A 24,339-nucleotide genomic window follows, 5' to 3' on the forward strand; every position below is an offset into this window, starting at 1 on the left:
TCCACATTTGAAATAAGTGACATATTGCAAATAGGGTTTCACTTTTATAAGATATAAGTTGTCCGGAATTTATTGGAATTTTCTAGATAATTTACATTTACACATGTTCATATTACAATGAACTAATGAATACTGACAGCAAGGTTTCTGGTTTACTTATCTCATTATCTTTGGATATGCCCAAATATAGCAATATGACTTGTGAAGACAGAGAAAGGATCCAGTCAAGTGGAAGTTAGTGTTGAGTACTGAGAAGAACATGAGACAGTTTTCAGGATACCAGGGCCTCCTCATTTCCCTCCGACGTGAACAACTATTAAAACCCCAGCTACTCTTTGGTTCCTTCTTTCTGAGACAGGGTGTCACTCTGTTGCCCAATCTGGAGTGCAGTGGCACATTCCAGCATCCACTGCAGAAGTGGACAGAGGGTCATGTGGAGCCAAAGCCCACCATTCTGGATTAAGCAAGTCACTAAACATTTGCAGGGAGCAACCTCAGCAGCCATGAGCAGCAGGGTCACGTGCAAGTTGGCAGAGAGGGCGTGGCATAGGCAACATGAGGACCATGTGCACATGCATGTAGGTGGTTTATGGAGAAGAATGTGACCAATGAGTAGAGCAGTCTTGATGGCTAGTTGGGTGGATCCTCTGAAAGCTGCAATCCCCGTTGTGTAGCAGCTGCAGCTGAGCCAAGAACAGCCAAGGTTGAGGATGGGGCAGGGAATCCACAGATGCTTTTCTGGGTGAGTCAAGGTGGTGATGATTGATGGAGCATCCTCACTTACACAGCCGCGCTTGAGGGCAGTTCCAATGAGTAGATTTATGATGAGTGGCAGAAGTTAATTAAGCATGAAGTTACAAGTTAGGAATGAATGGAGGCAGCAAAAGAAAAACAAATTGAAGAGCCTTTCATTCAGATCAGTTCTCCAACTTGAAGGAACATCTGAATCACCTGGAGAACTCATCAGCCCATGAACATGGGGCCCTCTCCCAGAGATTCTGATTCAGTAGATCGAGGTAGGACCCAATAATTTGCATCTCTAACAAGTTCCCAGGTGATGTGGGGGCTGCTGCTCTGGAAACCACATTTTAAGAACCACTAATTTAGATTTTTTGGCCTGTCAAAGTTGAGGAAGGCTCACAATTGGGACATTGCTATGAGCACCATGATCTCCTGAAGAAATCAATTGGTTGTGACCCTTCAATTTTTATGCATTTTCGATAGTAGATTTGCAGTAAGAGAATAACTTGTTATATCCACATTTCGGTATTTTTGATCTAAAACAGCTTGAGGCACTTTAGCCTATGAATGTGTTTCTTCAGATTTGTCAGGTAACTAAAAGAAAATAAAAGGTCTTGTGTTTCATGTGTGCCAACAATGTATTTGTTAATGTTCTTTCTGATGGGGTGAGAGCTGGTAATATTACTATAACCCTGAGTTTTTGTTTTTGTTTTTAATCCAGCAGATACATTTTGTTTCGCTGTACCTAAAAGAATTATTATTAACATTTAGAGCTAACATAAAAGGAGAATAGGAATAAATTCTATTTTTTGGTGTATTGATAACAGACTTTTAATGGTTGGTATTAAGTTGAAATCTCAGATTTGATTTCCTTGTAAGCTCAGTTTTATTTTTTGTACTATATGCATTAACTGATGTACAGCGATTGGAAGAGAGATCATGTAACTTAGAACAGTTATGACATAATGGACCATGAGAAATGTGCAAGGATAACCAACCCAAAATATAGTAAATGATCAGTTTGATAGAAGCTGTGTATTTAATAACTTAATTAATGGGATCATTTTTCTTTACTAAAAGGACTCATTTCCTGTTTCAGTAGTATTGTTGTCCTGGCAAAGGTGTGTGTGCATGCATATGTGTTGGGTGCAGTGTGAAAGATTTACCTGTGTGTGTGTGTGTTTGTGTGTGATTACAATGTCAAATTCTCTTCCATAAATAGTAGTTACAGGATAGTATGGTGAAAAATGGAAAAATTACTGAATTAGGTTTTAGAAAATCAGTATTCTAGTCAGCTCTGCTGAAAGTTTTAGTATTAAATTCATGATGTTTGTAAAATTTATATTAAGATTATATTGATATAGAGTGAATACGTAATAAACATAAGCAATTATCATTAATAATGTTCTGCGTCCTCCAAAAATATCATTGACAATATAACTCATTATGTAGATCTATATTCTTAGGGTAAGAGACATGAGATAAATATCTCTTTGAATTTATCACCTCAAAAATTCTTTCTATCATGATATGAATCAGGCAGTAGAATTACACATTTTTATTTCTGCCTTGACTGTTAAGAAGCTCTGGGGCTATGCTTAAGTATAAAACACTAACCTAGGTTTTTTTTAAAAATCTATTTCTCACTTTTAAACATTTTTATTAGCCTTATTGTACATATGAATTTAGTGGTAAACTACTTTAAATAATTTTACAGGCCGGGCGTGGTGGCTTATGCCTGTAATCCCAGCACTTTGGAAGGCCAAGGCGGGTAGATCACAAGGTCGTGAGCTCAAGATCAGCCTGGCCAAGGTGGTGAAACCCCATTTCTACTAAAAATTTAGCCAGGCATGGTGGTGGGTGCCTGTCCCCAACTACTCAGGAGGCTGAGGCAGAGAATTGCTTGAACCCGGGAGGCAGAGATTGCATTGAACCGCGATCGTGCCACTGCACTCCAGCCTGGCGACACAGCGAGACTCTGTCTCAAAAATAATAACAACAATAATAATTTTATAAAATCCAGGGAGTGTAAAGAAAAACTGGTCACCCAAATTGGAGAACCAAATTAATAGTTAAACTTAACCTAATTAGGAGTTAATCCTACAGGGCCAATCATAGACAGAGTGAAGAAATCTCTGAGTTCTCTTGACACAGCATTATTTTGGTAAAAGCATAAAGAAAGCAGATTGCTGTAGGGTGTAAACAGATATTTAGTAAATAAGTTTGAATTTCATTTTTTCTATCTTCAACCTGTAGGTATAATATACTAGAATATATTTACTTTTATACTTATTTGTACTAAACTAAACTAAAATCCACATTAATGAAACCATAAAATAGGTTAATGAAACTTATTACAACTTAATGCTCCCAATTACCAGTTAATGTCTCCAATATAAGGTATGTTAGAATTGGCCGGGCACGGTGGCTCAAGCCTGTAATCCCAGCACTTTGGGAGGCCGAGACGGGCGGATCACGACGTCAGGAGATTGAGACCATCCTGGCTAACACAGTGAAACCCCGTCTCTACTAAAAAATACAAAAAACGGGCCGGGCGAGGTGGCGGGCACCTGCAGTCCCAGCTACTCAGGAGGCTGAGGCAGGAGAATGGTGTAAACCCAGGAGGCAGAGCTTGCAGTGAGCTGAGATCTGGCCACTGCCCTCCAGCCTGGGCAACAGAGCGAGACTGCGTCTCAAAAAAAAAAGATATGTTAGAATTAACTGCAATATTTACAAAGTATACAAAGCAGTTATGCAGTATTCCTAACCAGAACTGGTATATATGTGATAAAAAGATGTCACATAAGATAGGCGCCTTCAGGTGGAATGCAGAAGATTGGAGTTATCAAATGAATTATTGACCTTAGTAGAGATTAAGCCTATAATTTAAAGTGAAAATAACAACATTTATTGAGTGCCAGGCAGTGTTCTAAATACCTTACATGCCTTAACTGCTGAATCTTTCTAACAACCCTCCTGAGGCAACTCCTTTTATATTCTACCCCTATTTTACTGATGGGGCACATGGATCAAAGAGAGGTCAGATCACTTGTCCAGAGCACATGGGTACCAAGTGACAGGCCGTGATCTGAACTCAGGAACACTGGCTCTGATGTGCCATTCTTTGCCATGTCACCGTAGCTGCCAAGAGCACAGGTTTCCCTCTTCCGAACCCTGCCTCAAGCTAATGAAATTTCTAGAAAAGTATATGAAGTTTTAATACGATAGCTGCTATGGTCTGAATGTGCCCCTTTCAGATTCATGCACTGAAACTTAATCATCAATGTGATAATATTAAGAGGTCAGGCACTTAGTTGGTGAATGAGATTAGCGACTTTATATAAGGGCTGGAGGGAACTAGCTAGGCCTTTTGGCCCTTTTGTCCTTTCCAGCGTATGAGGACACAGCATTCATCCTCTCTGGAAGGCACAGCAACAAAGTGCCATCTTGGACACAGAGAGCAGCCCTCACCAGACACTGAACCTGCCAGCACCTTAATCTTAGATCTTCAGCCTGCAGAACTATGATCAATAAATTTGTGTGTTTTTAAAAATTCTTCTTCTACAAGGTTTCTTCTATAAGGTTATTTTGTCTGTGTTGAAAATCTATTTTTTAGTTTAGTTTACCTTTATCAATGATCTTAGCTAGATCTGCTGGATCACTTACTGCATCAGTTAATGACGTCAGCACTTGCTACTTCACCTTGCGCTTTATGTTATGGAGATGGCTTCTTTCCTTCAACTTCATAAACTAACCTCTGCTAGTATCAAACTTTTCTTTTGCAGCATGTTCACCTCTCTCAGCCTTCGTAGAATTGAAGAGAGGCATCCGGGTGCAGTGGCTCATGCCTGTAATCCCAGCTCTTTGGGAGGCTGAGGCGGGTAGATCATCTGAGGTCAAGAGTTTGAGGCCAGGCTGGCCAACATGACGAAACCCTGTCTCTACATTTTTAGTAAAATTAGCTGGGCGTGGTGGTGCACGCCTGTAATCCCAGCTACTCAGGAGGCTGAGGCGGGTGGATCACCTGAGGTCAAGAGTTTGAGACCAGGCTGGCCAACATGATGAAACCCCATCTCTACATTTTTAGTAAAATTAGCTGGGTGTGGTGGTACACGCCTGTAATCCCAGCTAGAGTCAGGAGAATCGCTTGAACCCAACAGTCAGCGGTTGCAGTGAACCGAGATCACACCACTGCACTCCAGCCTGAGTTACAGGAAGAGACTTTGTCTCAAAAAAAAAAAAAAAGAATTAACAAGAGCCCTTGCTCTGGATTAGGCTTTGGCTGGTTTGATCTTCTATCCAGACCTTTCTTCATGTCAGAAATGAGGCTGTTTCACTTTCTTATCATTCATGTGTCAATGGAGTAGCACTTTTAATTTTCTTCAAGAACTTTTCCTTTGCATTCACAATTTAGCTAACTTAGCTAACTTAACATGGCTAATTTGGCATATGCTTCATCATTTCTTCCTTTCCTTGAAAGTATGATTCTTTCACTTGGCCACTTTGAGGCCACTGTGGGGTTATTAATTGGCCTAATTTCAATATTGTCTTATGTTAGGGAATAGGAAGGCCCAAGGAGAAAGAGATGGGGAATGGCCGGTCAGGGGGGCAGTCAGGACACACATGTTTATGGGTTAAGTTTACTGTCTTATATGGATGTGGTTCATGTCAATATAACAGATAAAATAATAATGAAAAAGCTTGAAATATTGCAAGAATTACCAAAATGTGACACAGACACACAAAGTGAGCACAGGCTGTTGGAAAACTGGAGCCAATAGACATGCTCAATGCAGAGTTGTCACAAACCTTCAATTTGAAAAAAAAGAAAGAAAACCTTGCAAAGCTCGATAAAACTAATCACAATAATATAAGATATGCCTGTATTTGATACATAGGAGATTTGGTAATAGTGTGGAATTAGAAATCAGGAACTCTGGGCTGGGCGTGGTGGCTCACGCCTGTAATCCCAGCACTTTGGGAGACCGAGGCAGGCGGATCATGAGGTCAAGAGATCGAGACCATTCTGGCCAACATGGTGAAACCCCGTCTCTCCTGAAAATACAAAAATTAGCTGGGCGTGGTAGCGTGTGCATGTAGTCCCAGCTACTCAGGAGACTGAGGCAGGAGAATTGCTTGAACCCAGGAGGCGGAGGTTGCAGTGAGCTGAGATTGTACCACTGTACTCCAGCCTGGCGACAAAGCGAGACTCTGTCTGAAAAAAAAAACAAAAACAAACAAACAAAAAAACCCCAGAAATCAGGAACTCTGAGTTCAGGTCCTAGCTCAGCCATTTTACCGGTTGTGTGATTAAACTTCTCATTTCCTGTATAAACATTATCATACTAACACCTCTCCTACACCTCATGATTTTTATGCAGATAAAATGAGATGTTTTCCATGAAAGTGTCTTATAAGAAATAGAGGACTTTGTAAATGAAATTTACTGTTTCAAAGTTTGGTTGTCAAACTTATTCACACATAGGAAAACAGAAGCTCTATTTGATTGGAGCAGCATAGGAGGCCTCAGCACCATCCAACAGTAGCAAGAAGTCATGGCTGACATCCTGACACCAAAAGAGGAAATGGAACACACATTTACAAAGAGGAGAGCCATCTAGGTATCTTCCTATCACTATAAACACCCTTTCATATCTGGCTAGTCCATGAAAAAATCCTTGCATTATTACCTAGTACAGCACTGGATGTTCTTGCCGATGACCTGAATCATAGGGAAAAGATTGAATTATTTAATGTATCCGGTAAAAACCAAAGTATTTCTTACAGTCTTTGATGGTCATTGGGAGCTGTGGTTACACATAGCTGAGTGAAGCTGACATTTCTGTGAAGGCATGGCTTGGCTCTAGCTGGAAAGTTTTCTGTTTCCTGGCCTGTCCCTGTCTCTCTCCTCCTCTCCATACTTGGTGGGAATGGACCTCGTACCTCTCTGGAATGATGCAGTGCACCAAACAGTGGAGAACTTTTGTTGTTTTTAACTGATTTACGTAACTGATCATAATATCATAGCTAACATTTATTGAGCTCACCATATGCCAGGTATGAAGCTTAGCACTTTACTACATTCATTATTGCATTTAATTCTCTCAACAAACTTGCAGCGCGTATGCGATTCCACAGGAGAGAGCTATATTTCTTTTGGTTGAAAAGTTCTTTCTAACACTTGCTGAGCTACAGTAAACAAATATGTCTATTAATGCCATTGGGAATTTGAAAGCAAAGTCTTAACAAAATATAGACAATTCATTTTTTAATAGTTGTGATTTGATTATGCTTTCGGGGAAAATCAGATAACAAAATGGGTTTGTTTGTAAGGATTAGTTTGCAATTTAGGCTCATAGAATTTTTTTGTGTGTGTATACAGTTCTATCAATTTTATTTTATTTTATTGAGATAGAGTCTTGCTCTGTCACTCAGGCTGGAGTACAGTGGTGCAATCTTGGCTCACTGCAACATCCACCTCCCAGATTCAAGCGATTCTCCTGCCTCAGGCTCCTGAGTAGCTAGGATTACAGGTGTGCACCACCACACTTGGCTAAATTTTGTGTTTTTAGTAGAGATGGGGTTTCACTACGTTGGCCAGGCTGGTCTCGAACTCCTGACCTCAAGTGATCCACTCACCTCAGCCTCCTAAAGTGTTGGGGTTACAAGTGTGCGTCACTGCGCCTGGCCAGTTCCATGAATTTTAACTCGTAAATAGATTCATATAGCCACAACCACTATCAGGAGGCAGACCAGTTTCACCACTTCAGAAACCTCTCTTGGTCAGTGCTACTCTTTGTAGTCAAAGCCACTCCTACCTCAGCCTCTGATAACCAGTGATCTATTCTCTGTCACTATAGTTTTTTTTTTTTTTTTTTTTTTTCTTTTCAGGAATGTCATATAAGTGGAATAAAACAGTATGTAACCTTTTGAGATTGGGTCCTTTCTCTCAGCATAATGCCTTTGAGATTCATGTAAGTTGTTACATGTGTCAATAGTTTGTTCCTTTTTATTGCTGAGTATTATTCCACTTTATAGATATACTGTGGTTGCATTAATCAGTTCACCTACTGAAGAACAGTTGAGTAGTTTTTAGATTTTGGTGATTACGACTAGAGCTTCTATAAGCATTCACGTACACTTATGTTTTTGTGACGTTTTCATTTTTCTAGAGTAAATACTTAGGAGAGTGGGAATGCTAGGTCATATGGTAAGTGTATGGTTAAGTTTTCCAGAGCAGCCGTACCATTTTGCTTTCCCACTACCAATGTGTAAAAGTTCCTGTTGCCCCTATTCTTTCCAACCCTTGGTATTGACAGTTTTTGTTGTTGTTTTTGTTTTGTTTTGTTTTTGTTTTTGTTTTGCTTTTTTGAGACGGAGTTTTGCTCTTGTTGCCCAGACTGGAGTGCAATGGCGTGATCTCAGCTCACTGCAACCTCTGCCTCCGGGGTTCAAGTGATTTTCCTGCCTCAGCCTCCCAAGTAGCTGGGATTACAGGCACCCACCACCACACCTGGCTAATTTTTTAATATTTTTATAGAGACGGGATTTCACCGTGTTGACTACGCTGGTCTCAAACTCCTGGCCTCAGGTGATCCACCCACCTCGGCCTCCCAAAATGCTGCGATTACAGGCATGAGCCACCACATCCGGCCCAGCCTTGAAAGTATTTTTACAATTTTAGCAACTCTAATAGGTGTGTAGTGATATCTCATTATGGTTTTAATTTGCATTTCACTATTGACTAAGAATATTGAACATTTTTTGTGTGCTTGTTTGCCTTCCATGTATTCTCTTTGGTATATTGTCTTTTCAAGATTTTTGCCTATTTTTAATTGGGTGTTTCTTTTCCTAGGTAAGTTTTTTGGTTTTGTTTTGTTTTGTTTGTTTGCTTTGAGACGGAGTCTCGCTCTGTTGCCCATGTTGGAATGCAGTGGCGCGATCTCGGCTCACCGTAGCCTCCACCTCCCGGGTTCAAGCGATTCTCCTGCCTCAGCCTCCTAAGCAGCTGGGACTACAGGCACATGCCACCATGCCTGGCTGATTTTTGTATTTTTAGTAGTGACAGGGTTTCACCATGTTGGTCAGCTGGTCTCAAACTCCTGACCTCAGGTGATCCACCTGTCTCGGCCTCCCAAAGTGCTGGGATTACAGGCGTGAGCCACTGCACCTGACCTATTTTTAAATTTTATATTAATATATTAACTGGATTTTTGTCAAATAATTAGAGAATTCTCTTTAAATGACCATCTTCTCACTTCACACTTAGTCTGGGAAAAAAATGAGAGCAAATTTCCGTGCATCCAGGGAGCATATCACCAGCCAGGCATGAAGCTTAAAGGGAGAGTGCAGGCTGAGTGGCCAGCAGGCCATGGGCATCCCACAGGGCCAGGCCAGGCCCCAGGCCTCAGCGACCCTTCTCCCAGCCCACCTAGTGGCCCTCAAATTCCATGATGGGACAGACATGCATTCTCCTGTCCCAGTTGAGAAGACTCTTCTAGACGGAAGGGAGAGGAGAAAAGGCATAGGAAAGAAATCCCAGAAACACTAGCAGGGAAGTACAGGGGCTTCCTCCCCAGATGTGGTGGCCTTGCTCCTGACACCACCCAACCCCTGGAACTCTTCAAGGACGGGGAAGGCCAGTGTGCCTGGGGCTGGAGCCTGGCTGGGAAGGGAATGTGGGCTCACAGTTTCTGGATGGTGGCCTTCCACAGCTTGGCACAGACCAGGGGAAGGCATGTGAGGAGGGCCTGGGGAGGTCCTGGGGGAAGATACACAGCTCAGGAGGTTGAGTGTAAAGTGGCTGCCAGACCAAGGGAGCTGGATGGACTGTGAAGGAGGAGGTGGCTGGAGAACCTCCTCCATGTGAAGCTACTAGAGCAAAAATAGAACAAGGGGGACACCTGTGCCCCAGAAAAGAGCCCTAAAGATGGTAACAGGAGCATGGCTGAGCAGCGCCCTGGATTCTGAGCTAGTGTGGGAAGCTGGGGGGCACCTCTCCAGAGGCCAGGGGCCTCTCTCTTCCTTCATCACCAGTTGCTGGTAACTTTACAGTCAGACTTGGAGGAGGAACAAGGCCCTCCGTCGCCTCCCCTCGCCTCTGATGCTGCCCCAAGGGGAGGGGTAGGAGCAGGCAAAGAGGCTGGGAAACAGGGAGGTGGGAGGGAGTCTACTGCATCTTCTTATTTTCAGAGGAGGGAGCTGTAATAGTGTAGCGGCAGAGGCTGGTTCCTCAGTATGTAGGTGTTGTGTGGGTTGCCCAGCACTGACAGCTGCTTCTGCAGCTCTGACTTTAGCTGCCAGAGCAGAGGGGCCAGGGCCAATGGGGCCGCTGACCAGAGGTTCCATGAGCCCAGATAGGGCAGTGACAGGGAATGCAGGCATCCCATCGCTCCATCCACCATGGGAGGTCCTGGATAGAACTCAGATGGGGACTGTGGATTGGGGCAGCCAGAAGGGCAAAGGTATGTTCCATTGGTGATTGGCAGAGGAAAGACATAGGCTCTGTTGGGTATGTAAGAGTACCCATAGGGTCTGTTGGGGGCCTCACCCCTGGAGGCTTGAAATGCCACCTGTAGCATTCATTGTCCAAACTGCTATAAGGTTAACTTGTATGAAGCCCAGCCTTCCCAGCCATCTCCTGCTTCACCCTTCACTGTTCTTTTGATGTAGTTTGCAGCAAAAAGGCTAGTTGATGTCACAGTCCTTCATCAGGTGGAAAGGCATCTCGAAGGCCATCATGGAGTTCTTCTTCTTGGACAGAAAGATGAGCGGTAAGGGGTAAGGTAGACGATGGCTTTCTTGGTCCCTTTGAAGGACTCTGGCAAATTCTTCATGTCATTGAACATAAGTTCCACATGGACATAGGACATTTGGATGCTCTTGGTGTTCTTGATCACTCTGCCACCCTTTGAGTGATTCTCGTTGAGTGCCGTGGTCTCTTGGAAAGGGGTCCTAAGAGACTTCATGCAGGGCCTTGAGTTCAATTTTGCATAAAGGAGTCGGTTTAGATTGAGGTTCCTTTTTATGGCATATAAATGTCCAACTGTCCATTTGTTGAAAAGACTGCTCTTTCTCCGTTGACTTACCTTTGCACTTCTGTCAAAATTTATTGGCCATGTTTGTGTAGGTCTATTTCTGGAATCTGCATTCTGCTCTATTGTTCTGTGTGTCCATCCTTTCACCAATACACACCGTCATGAAGTCAGAGAGGTAACAGGAAGCCAGATCGTGTAAGGCCTTGTAGACCATTGAAAGGATTTAGGCTTTTATCTTAAGTGAAATGAGAAGCTACAGGAAGGTGTTGAGCAAAGGAGTAACCTGACTTTATTGAGGCAAGGATAGGAATGTGAGGTTACTGCAGTCATCCAGATATGCAAAAATGGTGGTTTGGACCAGGATGATGGGCAGAAGTGGTGAAAAGTACTCATATTCTGAATAATTTTTGAGAGTGGCCCCAATGGGATTTTCTAATGGGTTGAATGTAGAGAATGAGAGATAGGTATGAGAAAAGAACTCTAGTCTGAGTAAACCCTCAGACTTGACCAACGTGAAAAATGGAGTTATCAATTGAGATGGGAAAACCTTCCAATGAAGCACATTTAAGGAAGGAAGGTCAGAAGTTCAGTTTTGAACATGTTAAGTTTTAAATTTCTATTAGAGGTCCACCTGTGGATGTTGAGTGAATAGTGGGTAATAAGGGCCAAGACTTTGGGAGAAAGGTCTGGAAATTGAGGTATACATTTTGGATCCTGGCCAGGTGCCTGGGATCACGCCTGTAATTCCAGCACTTTGGGAGGTCGAGGTGGGCAGATTAGCTGAGGCCAGGAGTTTGAGACGAGCCTGGCTAACGTGACAAAACCCCATCTGTACTAAAAATACAAAAAATTAGCCAGGCGTGGTGGTGTGCGCTTATAATCCCAGCCACTCAGGAGGCTGAGGCAAGAGAATTGCTTGAACCCAGGAGGTGGAGGTTGCAGTGAGCCGAGATTGTGCCACTGCACCCAGCCTTGGCAACAGAGTGAGACTCTATCTCAAAACAAAAACAAAAACAAAAAATTTTTGGATCCATCAGTAGATAGATGCTATGTAAGGCTGTGGCATTGGTGAAATCACCAAGGGCAGATATGTAGAGAGAAAAGGGCAAGCACTGAGCCCTGGGTCACTGCAGCATTGAGAGGTGAGGGGAAAAAAAAGAAACTGGTAGAGGAGACCGAAAACTAGTAGTGAGGTAGAAAGAAAGTAGAGAATGTTTTCTGAAATCCAAATAAGAAAATGGTATCCAGGAAGTAAATGATCAACAGTGTGGATGCTGCTAACAGGTCAAGCAAGATGAGGACATATATTGACCATTGTGTTTAGCAACAAAGGGTCATTGGTCACCTCAGTGAGAGAAGTTTCCATAGAGTGTTGGGAGAAGAAGCCTGAGGATGGTAGGTTTAAGAGAGAATAAAAGGAGAGGAATTGCAGACAGAGAATAGAAGTGTTTTTCATGGAGTTTGTTTGCAAATAGGACCAAAGAAATGAGGAGGTAGCTAGGGGACAGATGGACTCACATGCAAGTTATTGGGTTTTGTTCCTTTTTAAGATGGAAGAAGTAACATTTGTGAATGCTAATGGCCATGACCCCATAAAGTGGGAAATTTTAATGATGTAAGAAGAAAAGACAAGAAAGCCTAGAGCAATTGATTTCCTTGAGTAAAGGAGAAAGGGATGGAATCTAGTCAAAAATGGAGGATTGCCCTTAGAAGGAGCTAGAAAATTTAACATAGGGGAATGCTTGGAAAAGCAGAATATGTGGATGCGGATGCCAGCACATGGGTAGATGTGAGTGAAGCGAGTCCTCTTCAGCCTGCTTCCATTTCCTCACTGCGGCGGAAGCAAGGTCAGCAGCTGAGAGGGAAGGTAGGGGCGGGACTGAGATTTGAAGGGACAAAAGTGGGCGATAATCACCCGGGAGAGTGAACCACGGGAGTCGTGGGAGTGAGTGCCTGCCGTAGGAGAGAAGATCCCTCGAAAAGAGGAATTCAGGGCTGGGTGCAGTGGCTCGTGCCTGTAATCCTAGCACTTTAGGACACTGAGATGGGAGGATCGCTTGAGCCCAGGAGGTCGGGGCTGCAGTGAGCCAAGGTCACACCACTGCACTCCAGTCTAGGCAACAGAATGAGACCCTGTCTCAAATAAATAAAGAAGCAAATAAATAAATAGGAATTCAAGAATTGAGATCATCTCTGTGGGTATTGAGACTGCCAGGAATTAAGACCAGAAATTCTAGAGATGATGGCAATGGCAATGAGAAATGAAGGGGAATGAGTTGGTGTTTGGTAGGTCACGGTAACAATGCTGGATAGTGGATGATAGAATCCGATGACATGAGGTTTAAAGCACAGGAGTTTTAGAGAGGAGAGAGGGAGAATGAAAGCAGCCACATGGAGCAAAAGGGGCATCTTTCTCAGGCCCAGTGGTATGGGAGTGAAATAGTCAGCACTTCAGAGGGCTGCGGGGAAACAGTGTCCTCAAGGGAGAGTCAGGTTTCCGTTAAAGGAAGGTGCAGTATACACATCTGTGAAATTATCATGCTGACTGCTGTCATCTCATCTGCTCATAGAACCAGTGAATATTGATTGGTCATAAAATGCATGCATTATTTTAAGGAGCATGGACATTTAATTTCTCTTTTTAAGGACTTGGAAATATTTTTTTCCATGATTTGGAAAGTGGTATTATATTTGTCAATGAGAAAGAATACAATAGCTTTTTAATAGCTCACAAAATGATGTCAGTTGCTCTTTATTCAAAAATATCTTTAGCCTTTTTGAGGTTATTTTGGGGAGATAATAAGGGACAGGATCTTCATAATCCCAAATATTTTGGAGAAAACTTCAAAAATTAAAGCGTATTTAGGCTGAGCATGGTGACTCATGCCTGTAATTCCAGCACTTTGGGAGGCCAAGGTGAGCAGATCACTTAAACCCAGGAGTTTGAGACCATCCTGGGCAACATGGCAAAACCCTGTCTCTATAAAAAAATACAAAAACTAACAGGGCATGGTGGTGTGTACCTGTAGTCCCAGATACTTGGGAGGTTGAGGCTGCAGTGAGCTGTGATCATACCACTGCACTCCAGCCTGAGTGACAGAACGAGACCCTGCCCCCCACCCCTCCTCCAAAGAAACCATATTTAAATATTTCTGGAATCCAAATGTTGAACATTATTTGGACACAGTTTCAAAATGGTACCAATTCTTTTAATTTGTGACTGCTTTATTTCTGCATTAGACAATGAGAAGGGGCCGAAGCTTCTGGCCTGATATGACAGTGACATCAACCTCTTGTGTAATAGCCTGTCGTTAAGCCAGTGCCAAATGGAAAATTAAATGGGAAATGGCAGAGAGCATTACCCAGGACATACTGTAGAAATGGCAACTCTGGCACTGACATAGGTTTTAAAAAAATTATGTTTTAAAAGTAATCTTGCTGGGAGGCCAAGGCGGGCGTATCACTTGAGGTCAGAAATTTGAGACCAGCCTGGCCAATATGGTGAAACCCCATCTCTACTAAAAATACAAAAATTAGGTGGGCGTAGTGGCGGGCACATGTAACCCCAGCTACTCTGGAGACTGAGACAGGAGAATTGCTTGAACCCAGGAGGAGGAGGTTGCAGTAAGCTGAGATTGTGCCATTGCACTACAGCCTGGATGACAGAGAAAGACTCTGTCTTTTAAAAAAAAAAAAAAAAAAAAAAAAAGTAATCTTGCACATTCCCTTTACTGTTTTTCCAAGGTCATTATATTTTTGTCTGTTATTGTTCACCATTTAAAACTAAGCAGTGGAAAGCAGCCTACTTTTTAAAATGTAGAACTGGTATGGTGTACTTAGCATATATATAAGGATGTCTGTCCTCTCTCTTGCCTCCCTCCCTCCCATTCTTCCCCCTTGCTCTTCCTTCCTTCCCTCCCTCCCTCCCCTTTCCTATTTTTGAATAGGGTCAAAGACCAGTTTTTAACTTCTTGGTCCATAAGAATGAAGATCTGTGCACAATCCATTTTGTACATATTGATTCTTGGACTAAAAATAGCTTGATTTGGTTTCAAACTTTTTCTCCCACCCTAAGTTCAGGTTTTGTTCCCTGTGCAGCCTGGTAGGCGGAGAAGTGATGCATAGTCAGCATTTCATCTGAGATGCTTACTGGACAATTTTAATCTTTTTTTTTACATCTTGACCTCTATTTCCAAAGAACATCCCAGTTGGCAGGTCTAGCCTGATTAAGATTCCATTCAGGCATTTAATTCTCCTAAGGGAATTTACAGCTTAATCTAACAATCAAGGATACCAGAATCTACTCAGGACTTAATTTCTTGAAGGTTATAGGAAACATATACTTGAGCAACCTAATGAATGAGCTTAGTGATATCATAATGAATTTTTATATATAGCTCAAATTACACTTTTTAATGCATATCCAACAAACATATTTTTAAAAACAAATACTGTAGACTGAACTGTATTAGCTGTATTAGTAGATCCAAATTTAACTTCCAATTTGAATTAAGTTAGAACACTATGCATCTCATAAGACAGGCTATACATTGATTACCTAGTTAGCCAGCTTCCATATCACCACTTGTTCAGGAACACTAAAAGTACTTATTTAGAAATAGTTTTCTGATATAGTTTTGGTTTCACTAAGACAGCTTTTTAAAAAGCAAAATTAGGCAAGATGTGGTGGCTCATGCCTGTAATCCCAGCACTTTGGGAGGGCAAGGCGGGTGGATCACCTGAGGTCGGGGGTTCGAGACCAGCCTGACCAACATGGAGAAACCCTGTCTCTACTAAAAATACAAAATTAGCTGGGTGTGGTGGCTCATGCCTGTGATCCCAGCTACTTGGGAGGCTGAGGCAGGAAATCACTTGAACCTGGGAGGCAGAGGTTGCAGTGAGCCAGGATCACGCCACTGCACTTCAGCCTGGGCAACAAGAGTGAAACTCTGTCTCAAAAAAAAAAGCAGAATTGTAACTAAACACCACTTTTTTTTTTTTTCTCCCTGGAGTCAGAGTCTCTCACTCTGTTGCCCAGGCTGGAGTGCAGTGGCACAATTTTGGCAATCCTCCTGCCTCAGCTTCCTGAGTAGCTGGGACTATAGCCATGTGCCGTTACACCTGAATAATTTTTGTATTTTTTGTAGAGATCACCCCATGTTGCCCAGGCTGGTCTCAAACTCTTGGGCTCAAGCAGTCTGCCTGCCTCAGCCTCCCAAAGTGCTGGGATTACAGGTGTGAGCCACGGTTGCCAGCCTAAACATCTCTTCTGAGGCTATCACAATATATATTATTCTCACAGCCTACAGTAGATTATAGACATCTAGAATATAAAAATCTATTTCCTGATAGGCTTAACACACAATATTCCTACCGTTGTTTGAAAACATACATATTAACAGAGTGACAATATTTACAGGCAGAATTACTCATGTGTCTTATTGTAGCTTACACGAGAGTATGTCTGTCTAAGAATGGGATAGAGGTTGGTCTGTAAAAACAGGTGGCTCACAAGCTTTCTTGGATAGTTAACTCAGTAGTTAGAATGAAGGACGTAAAAGAACCTGTCAGGATAACACCTGCTCTCTTGCCCTCAACAATTAATGATAATAAATCTAGGCCTGGAGTGGAACAAAAATCTTGTATCATCTTTGAATTAGTCTTTCGCTGGTAGTGCCTTCCAATGAAATGATGTTTCACAACCTTTTCTTCATTATCATCTCCGAAAAGAGCCTTCATGGCTATTTTTTTTTCCTAGTTGCCACAAAATTAAATACAGGCATACTGTGTCTTACTGTGCTTTACTTTCTTCCTCTTGGCAGATACTGTGTGGTTTTTTTTTACAAATTGAAGGTTTGTGGCACCCCTACATTGAGCAAGTCTACTGGGACCATTTTCTTTTCAACAGCATATGCTCCTTTTATGTCTGTGTCACATTTTGGTAATTCTTGCAGTATTTCAAACTTTTTCTTTCTTTCTTTTTTTTTTTTTTTTTGAGACAGAGTCTCCATCAGCCACCTAGGCTAGAGTGTAGTGGCGCGATCTTGGCTCACTGCAACCTCCGCCTCCCAGGTTCAAGTGATTCTCCTGCCTCAGCCTCCCAAGTAGCTGGAACTATAGGTGTACGCCACCACACCTAGCTAATTTTTTTGTATTTTTAGTAGAGACGGGATTTCACCATGTTGGCCATACTGGTCTCAATCTCTTGACCTTGTGATCTGCCTGCCTTGGCCTCCCAAAGTGCTGGGATTACAGGCATGAGGCACCATGCCCGGCCCAAATGTTTTAATTATTGTTGTATCTGTTATGGTGATCTGTAATCACTGTCTTTGGTGTTACTATTGTAATTGTTTTGGGATGGCATGAACTGCAGCCATATAAGACTTAATTGAGGCCAGGCACGGTAGCTCACACCTGTAATCCCATCACTTTGGGAGGCTGAGGCGGGCAGATCACAAGGTCAGGAATTCGAGATCAACCTGACCAACATAGTGAAACCCTGTCTCTACTAAAAATAAAAAAAAAAATTAGCTGGGTGTGGTGGTGGGTGCCTGTAGCTCAGCTACTTGGGAGGCTGAGGCAGGAGAATTGCTTGAACCTGGGAGGCAGAGGTTGCAGTGAGCCAAGATCATGCCACTGCACTCCAGCCTCAGCGATAGAACAAGACTCCATCTCAAATAATAATAATAATAATAAATACTTAATTGATATTTCATCCATAAACGTTGTATCTGTTCTGAGTTCTCCACCCACCGGCTATTTCCCATCTTTCTCCTCCTCCTCAGACCTCCCTATTCCATGAGACACAACAATATTGAAATTAGGCCAACTAATAACCCTACAATGACTGCTACATGTTCAAGAGAAAGGAAGAGTGGCACGTCTCTCACTTTAAATCAAAACATAGAAATGATTATGCTTAGTGAGGAAGGCATGTTGAAAGCCTAGATAGGTCAAAAGCTAGGCCTATTGTGCCAAACAGCCAAATTGTGAATGCAAAGGAAAAGTTCTTGAAGGAAATGAAAAGTGCTATTCCGTTGAACACACAAATGATAAGAAAGTGAAACAGCCTCATTGCCAATATGCAGAAAATTTGAGTGGTCTAGATAGAAGATCAAACCAGCCATAACATTCCTTTAAGCCAAAGCCTAATTCAGAGCAAGGCCCTAACTCTCTTCAATTCCCTGACGGCTGAGAAAGGTGAGGAACCTGCAGAAGAAAAGCTTGAAGTCAACAGGGGTTGGTTCATGAGGTTTAAGGAAAGGTAGCATCTTCATAACATAAAAGGGTGAGTAAACAGCAAGTGCTGATGGAGAAGCTGCAGCACATTATCCAGAAGATCTAGCTGAGATCATTAGTGAAGGTGGCTTCACCAAATAACAGATTTTCAAATGTAGGTGAAATAACTTTGTATTGGAAGAAGATGCCTTCAGGCTAGGACTTTCATAGCTGGAGAGGAGAAGTCAATGCTTTAGAGTTTCAAGGGACAGGCTTTTGTCCCTTGGGCTCTTGTTAGAGGCTAATATAGCTTGTGACTTTGAGTTGAAGGCAATGGTCATTGAACATTCTAAAAATCCTAGGGCCCTTAAGAATGATACTAAATGTACTCTATCTGTACTCTATTAATGAAACAACAAAGCCTGAATGACAGCACATCTGTTTATAGAGTAGTTTATCAAACGTTTAAAGCCTGCTGTTGAGACCTACCACTCAGAAGCAAAGATTCCTTTCAAAATATTACTGTTAATTGACAGTGTACCTGGTCACCCAAGAGCTCTAATGGTATAAGGGGATGACTGTTGTTTTCATACCTGCTAACACAACATCCATTGGGCAGCCAGTGGATCCAGGAGTCTATTATATAAGAAATACATTTTATAAGGACATAGCTGCTCTTGATAGTAATTCCTCTGATGGATCTGGGCAAGGTCTATCGAAAACCTTCTGGAAAGGATTCACCATTCTAGATACTATTGGGAGGAGGTCAGATTATCAACATGAACAGGAGTTTCAAAGAAGTTGATTCCAAACTTCATGGTGACTTTGAGGATTTTAAGACTTCAGTAGAGCAGGCTGGACATGGTGGCCTATAATTCTCAGCACTTTGGAAGGCTGAGGCAGGTGGATCACAAGCACAGGGTTTGACACCAGCCTGGGCAACATAGCGAGACTTGTCTCCTAAAAAAGAATTTTTTTTTTAAAGACTTCAGTAGAGGAAGTACTGGTAAATATGGTTGAAATAGCCAGAGAACTAGCATTAAAAATGAAGCTTAAAAATGTGACTGAATTGCTATAAACTCATGATAAAACTTGAATGGATGAGGAGTTGCTTCTTATGGATGAGCAAAGGAAATGACTTCTTGAAAGGGAATCTATTCCTGGAGAAGACACTGTGAAGATTGTCGAAATGACACCATAGGATTTAGAAAATCCCATAAACTTAGTTGATAAAGCAGGGGCAGGGTTTGAGAGGATCAACTGCAATTTTGAAAGAAGTTGTACTTGAGTAAAATGCTATCAAACAGCATCGCATGCTTCAGAGAAATCTTTCTTCACAAAAGGAACAATCAGTGCAGCAAAATTAATTGTCTTATTTTAAGAAATTGTCAGCCGGGCGTGGTGGCTCACGCCTGTAATCCCAGCACTTTGAGAGGCCAAGGCGGGTGGATCACCTAAGGTCAGGAGTTCAAGACCAGCCTGGCTAACATGCTGAAACCCTATTTCTACTAAAAATAACAAAAAATTAGCCTGGCGTGGTGGCATGCCTGTAATCCCAGCTACTTGGGAGGCTGAGACAGGAGAATTGATTGAACTCGGGAGGCAGAGGTTGCCGTGAGCCGAGATCACGCCATTGCACTCCAGCTTGGGCAACAAGAGCAAAACTCTTGTCTCAAAAAAAAAAAAAGCTGAGCACGGTGGCTCACGCCTGTAATCCCAGCACTTTGGGAGGCGAGGCGGGCAGATCACGAGGTCAGGAGATCGAAACCATCCTGGCTAACAAGGTGAAACCCCGTCTCCACTAAAAATATAAGAAAATTTACAGGGCATGGTGGCAGGCGCCTATAGTCCCAGATACTCGGGAGGCTCAGGCAGGAGAATGACGTGAACCTGGGAGGCGGAATTTGCAGTGAGCCGAGATTGTGCCACTGCACTCCAGCCTGGGCGACAGAGCAAAACTCCAGTTCAAAACAAAAAAAAGAAAAAGAAAAAGAAAAAAGAAAAGAAAGGAAGTTGTTGGCTGGGCGCTGTGGCTTACGCCTATAATCCCAGCACTTTGGGAGGCTGAGGTGGGTGGATCATCTGAGGTCAGGAGTTTGAGACCAGCCTGACCAACACAGAGAAACCCTGTCTCTACTAAAAATACAAAATTATCTGGGCATGGTGGCACATGCCTGTAATCCCAGCTGCTCGAGAGGCTGAGGCAGGAGAATCAGTTGAACCCAGGAGGTGGAGGTTGCAGTGAGCCAAGATCACACCATTGCACTCCAACCTGGGCAACAAGAGCGGAACTCCTTCTCAAAAAAAGAGAAAAAGAAATTGTCGCAGCCACCCTGCAACCTTTAGCAACCACCACACTTATCAGTCCTGGCAGCCATTCACACTGAGCCAAGACCTGCAACCAGCAAAAAGATTATGACTCAGTGATGGCTCAAATGATCGTTAGCGTTTGTTTGTTTGTTTGTTTGTTTGCTTTGAGACGGAGTCTCGCTCTGTCGCCCAGGCTGGAGTGCAGTAGCGCGATCTTAGCTCACGATCATTAGCATTTTTTAATACTCAAGTGGTTTTTGGTTTCGTTTTGTTTTCTTTTTTTGAGAAGGAGTTACGCTCTTGTTGCCCAGGCTGGAGTGCAATGGCGTGATCTCAGCTCACTGCAACCTCCGCCTCCTGGGTTCAAGCGATTCTCCTGCCTCAGCCTCCTGAGTAGCTGAGATTACAGGCATGCACCACCACATCCGGCTAACTTTGGATTTTTAGTAGTGGTGGGGTTTCACCATGTTGGTCAGGCTGGTCTCAAACTCCCAACCTCAAGTGATCTGCCCACCTCCGCCTCCCAAAGTGCTGGGATTACAGGCATGAGTCACCATGCCCGGCCCACTCAAGCATTTTTAAATTAAGGTATGTATATTTTATATATGGTATTGCACACTTAAGAGACTACAGTATAGTGTAAACATAACTTTTACATGCTCTAGAAAATAAAAAATTCCTGTGACTCACTTTATTGAGATACTTGCTTTATTGCAGTGGTCTGGTACCAAACCTGTAATATCTCAAAGATATGCCTGTACTGAAGAGTAAGATTTTGTCAGAGTTTAATCTTGAAAAGACTACAAACCGCTGTAATAACCTAAGCATGTTTTGATTCCCCAAGGACCAATTTTCACCCATTTGGGAGCTATATTAATTTTCTATGGCAGCTATAACAAAGTACTGTGAATTTTGTGGCTTAAAACAATAAGAGCGTATTCCCTTATAGTTCTAGAGGCCAGAGATGCAGTTCACTGGGGTAATGTCAAGGTGTAGGGCCATACCCCCTAGTAAGGCTCTAGGGAAGCGTACATTTCCTCTTCCAGCTTCCATCTTTTTGCGGCTTCCAGACTTGCATTCTGTGTATTCACTGACTCACGGCTGCTTCCTCCATTTTCAAAGCCAGCGGCCGTGTAGCATCTTGTTTCAATGTCACGTTGCCTTTTTCTTCTGTCAAGTCTCCCTCTGCCTGCCTCTCATGAGGACACTGTGATTACACTTAGGGTCTACCTTGCTAATCCTGGATAATCTCTCCATCTCAAAATCCTTAATTTAATCCCATCTGCAAAGCTTGTGTTACCATATAAGGTAAGAGTCACAGGTTTCCAGGATTAGGAACTGGATATCTTTGGGGACCAATACTCAGCCACAGAGGTGATGCCACTCCCCACCCATTAAAAATGCATGTTCTACAACACTAAGGAAGAAAGAAAATAAGAAAGAGGAGTAAAAGATAATAAATGTGTAACTTTGGCTACAAATCGATTATTTATTATATCTTTTTCTATTTGGGGCACTTGCTATTAGAACAAAGAGAGAAGATATATTTAAAATTAATAGGATTCAGAAGAGTAGAGTTGATGATGTTCACCTCATTGCGATGTACTCACCCATTCATTTATTTCGCATTACCCTTTCTGCCTGGGGCCAGTCAGCAGAGGAGGGCAGTGAGTCACTCCAAGGTCAGACAGTATTATTACCCTCTTATTGTGATGGGCAAATCCACCATTAAGCTTCAGATTGAGAGAAATACCATTGAGTTGGCAAATGCTTTCGATGTGTACGTGCAGAGAGTCATATGTATCTACCAGACAGTGGCAAAGAGAAATGGAAACTCTGTGCTGTATTTTAATTGGCTGTAAAATGTTTCCTTCAGAAATTAGCATTCCATTAAGCACCTACTCTGTGCAAATGCTTTGCCAAGCACTGCTGGAAATAGCTGCATGTATAAGGCCATGCCTGCCTTTATTAGACTGTACAGGGGAATAAAATGAAGTTACAATTTATCCTAATACTAAAATGCAGTTCTCTCCCCATGGACTGCACCTTTCAGGATAGTGGCCTGACTCAGAGCAGAAAACACCTGCTGGACATCCTCCAAGTACACAGCCTGATTAGTGCCCTCTGGGAAACACGGAGGCAGATACTACTTGGCTCTCCAGCCTAAGGGAAGTCTTATTAATTAAAGACTTAAAGCCAGGTTCTTCTGTGTATGGTTATGCCTGTCCTAGATGGCCTTGAAATTGATCTGTTCTCTATTACCAATCTGTGAGTTGTACTCCTGTCTGAAATGAGTAGAGGTCAGAGCTATGAAGGTTGAATTCAGCAAGAATTTTTATAAAGTATAACTAGAGTTAGTGCTCTGCTCTGACTGCTTTTGGAGACAGACTTTCCCCAGTATATCCCATCAAATCACAGACTAAAAGCAGTCTATTTTCCCTCATTCTTGGCCACATAGGACCTGGGCACCTGAATTTGTTTTAACTAGATTTCCAGGAAATTTTATTGAAGCCTAACAGTATAACATTTCATGTTGGATAAAGAAGATGCACAAGGTGGGACGTGGTAAGACACACCTGTAATCCTAGCACTTTGGAAGGATGAGGCAGGTGGATCACTCGAGCTCAGGAGTTCAAGACCAACCTGGGCAACATGGTAAGATCCTGTCTCTCAAAAAAAAAAAAAAAAAATAACTGGGCATGATGGTGTGCACCTTTAGCCCCAGCTACTCGGGAGGCTGAAGTGGGATGATCACCTGAGCCCAGGGAGGTCAAGGCTGCAATGAGCAGTGATTGCACCACTGCACTCCAGCCTAGGCTACAGACTGAGACCCTGTCTCAAAAAAAAAAAAAAAAAAGAAAGAAAGCTATATGCCATATGCAGTGGTTTATGTCTGTAATCCCAGCACTTTGGGAGGCCAAGGCAGGTGGATCACTTGAGGTCAGGAGTTCGAGACCAGCCTTGCCAACACTGTGAAAACCCATCTCTACTAAAATACAAAAAAGAAAAATTAGCTGGGCTTGGTGGTGGGCACCTGTAATCCCAGCTACGAGGGAGGCCAAGGCAGGAGAATTGTCTGACCCCAGGAGGCGGACATTGCAGTGAGTCGAGATCATGCCACTGCACTCCAGCCTGGCTGACAGAGTGAGACTCCATCTCCAAAAAAGGAAAAAAAAAAAAGATTCACAAAAGAAAACTTGTATTAAGTACAATTTAATAGAATTTCTTACAAGTTTATTACCTAAAACTTTGCAAATAATTGAAGTGAGAAGCTTTGGATTTTGCTTTTAGAGCTAAGTGCAGATTTTGCAAATGCATTCATTTTCTTATTTGCCAGGGTTTAACTCTGGTTACGTACATGTTAGCTGAATAACCTTAGGCAAGTAAATTATCCTCTCTGGGCCTCAATCTTGTTAGCTATTAAGTGGGAATAATGACAATTCCTAACTCATGGATCTGTTGTGGGGATTAAATGAGTGTTGTGGGGATTACATGTGATGTACTTGAAATAGTACCTGGTGCAGAGTTAGGGCTGGGTGAGTGTTAGCTATTGTATTATTATTTCATGCAGTTTGCATATATTTTTTAAGTGTATTTAGGGTTCCTTTTTTTTTTTTTTTTTTCTTTTTTGAGACAGGATCTCACTCTGCCCAGGCCGGAGTGCAGTGGTACAATCTTGGCTCACTGCAACCTCCACCTCCCAGGCTCAAGAGATCCTCCCATCTCAGTCTCCCAAGTAGCTCGGATTACAGGCACTCCCCACCATGCCTGGCTAATTTTTTTTTTTTTTTTTTTTGTATTTTTGGTAGAGACAGGGTTTTGCCATGTTGCCCAGGCTTGTCCCAAACTCCTGAGCTCAAGCAATCTGCCCGCTTTGGCCTCCCAAAGTGCTAGGATTGCAGACATGAGCAACCGCGCCTGGCCAGGGTTATTTCTTAGGGATAGCATTCCAGAAGTATAATTACTTGATCAAATGGTAGAAGACTTTTTAAATTTATATTTCATCAATTTTACACGTTTATTTATTAGGTTT

The 24,339-nt window shown here is 42.6% G+C and overlaps 1 protein-coding gene across 5 annotated transcripts in view; it reads left to right on the forward strand.

The window, feature by feature from the left end:
* BICD1 (BICD cargo adaptor 1) overlaps nt 1-24,339 on the forward strand; it is a 275,638-nt gene that overhangs the window by 108,139 nt on the left and 143,160 nt on the right. The window lies entirely within an intron of this gene.

This window comes from Macaca thibetana, chromosome 11, assembly GCF_024542745.1.
Source record: "Macaca thibetana thibetana isolate TM-01 chromosome 11, ASM2454274v1, whole genome shotgun sequence".
NCBI classification, from domain to species: Eukaryota; Metazoa; Chordata; class Mammalia; order Primates; family Cercopithecidae; genus Macaca; species Macaca thibetana.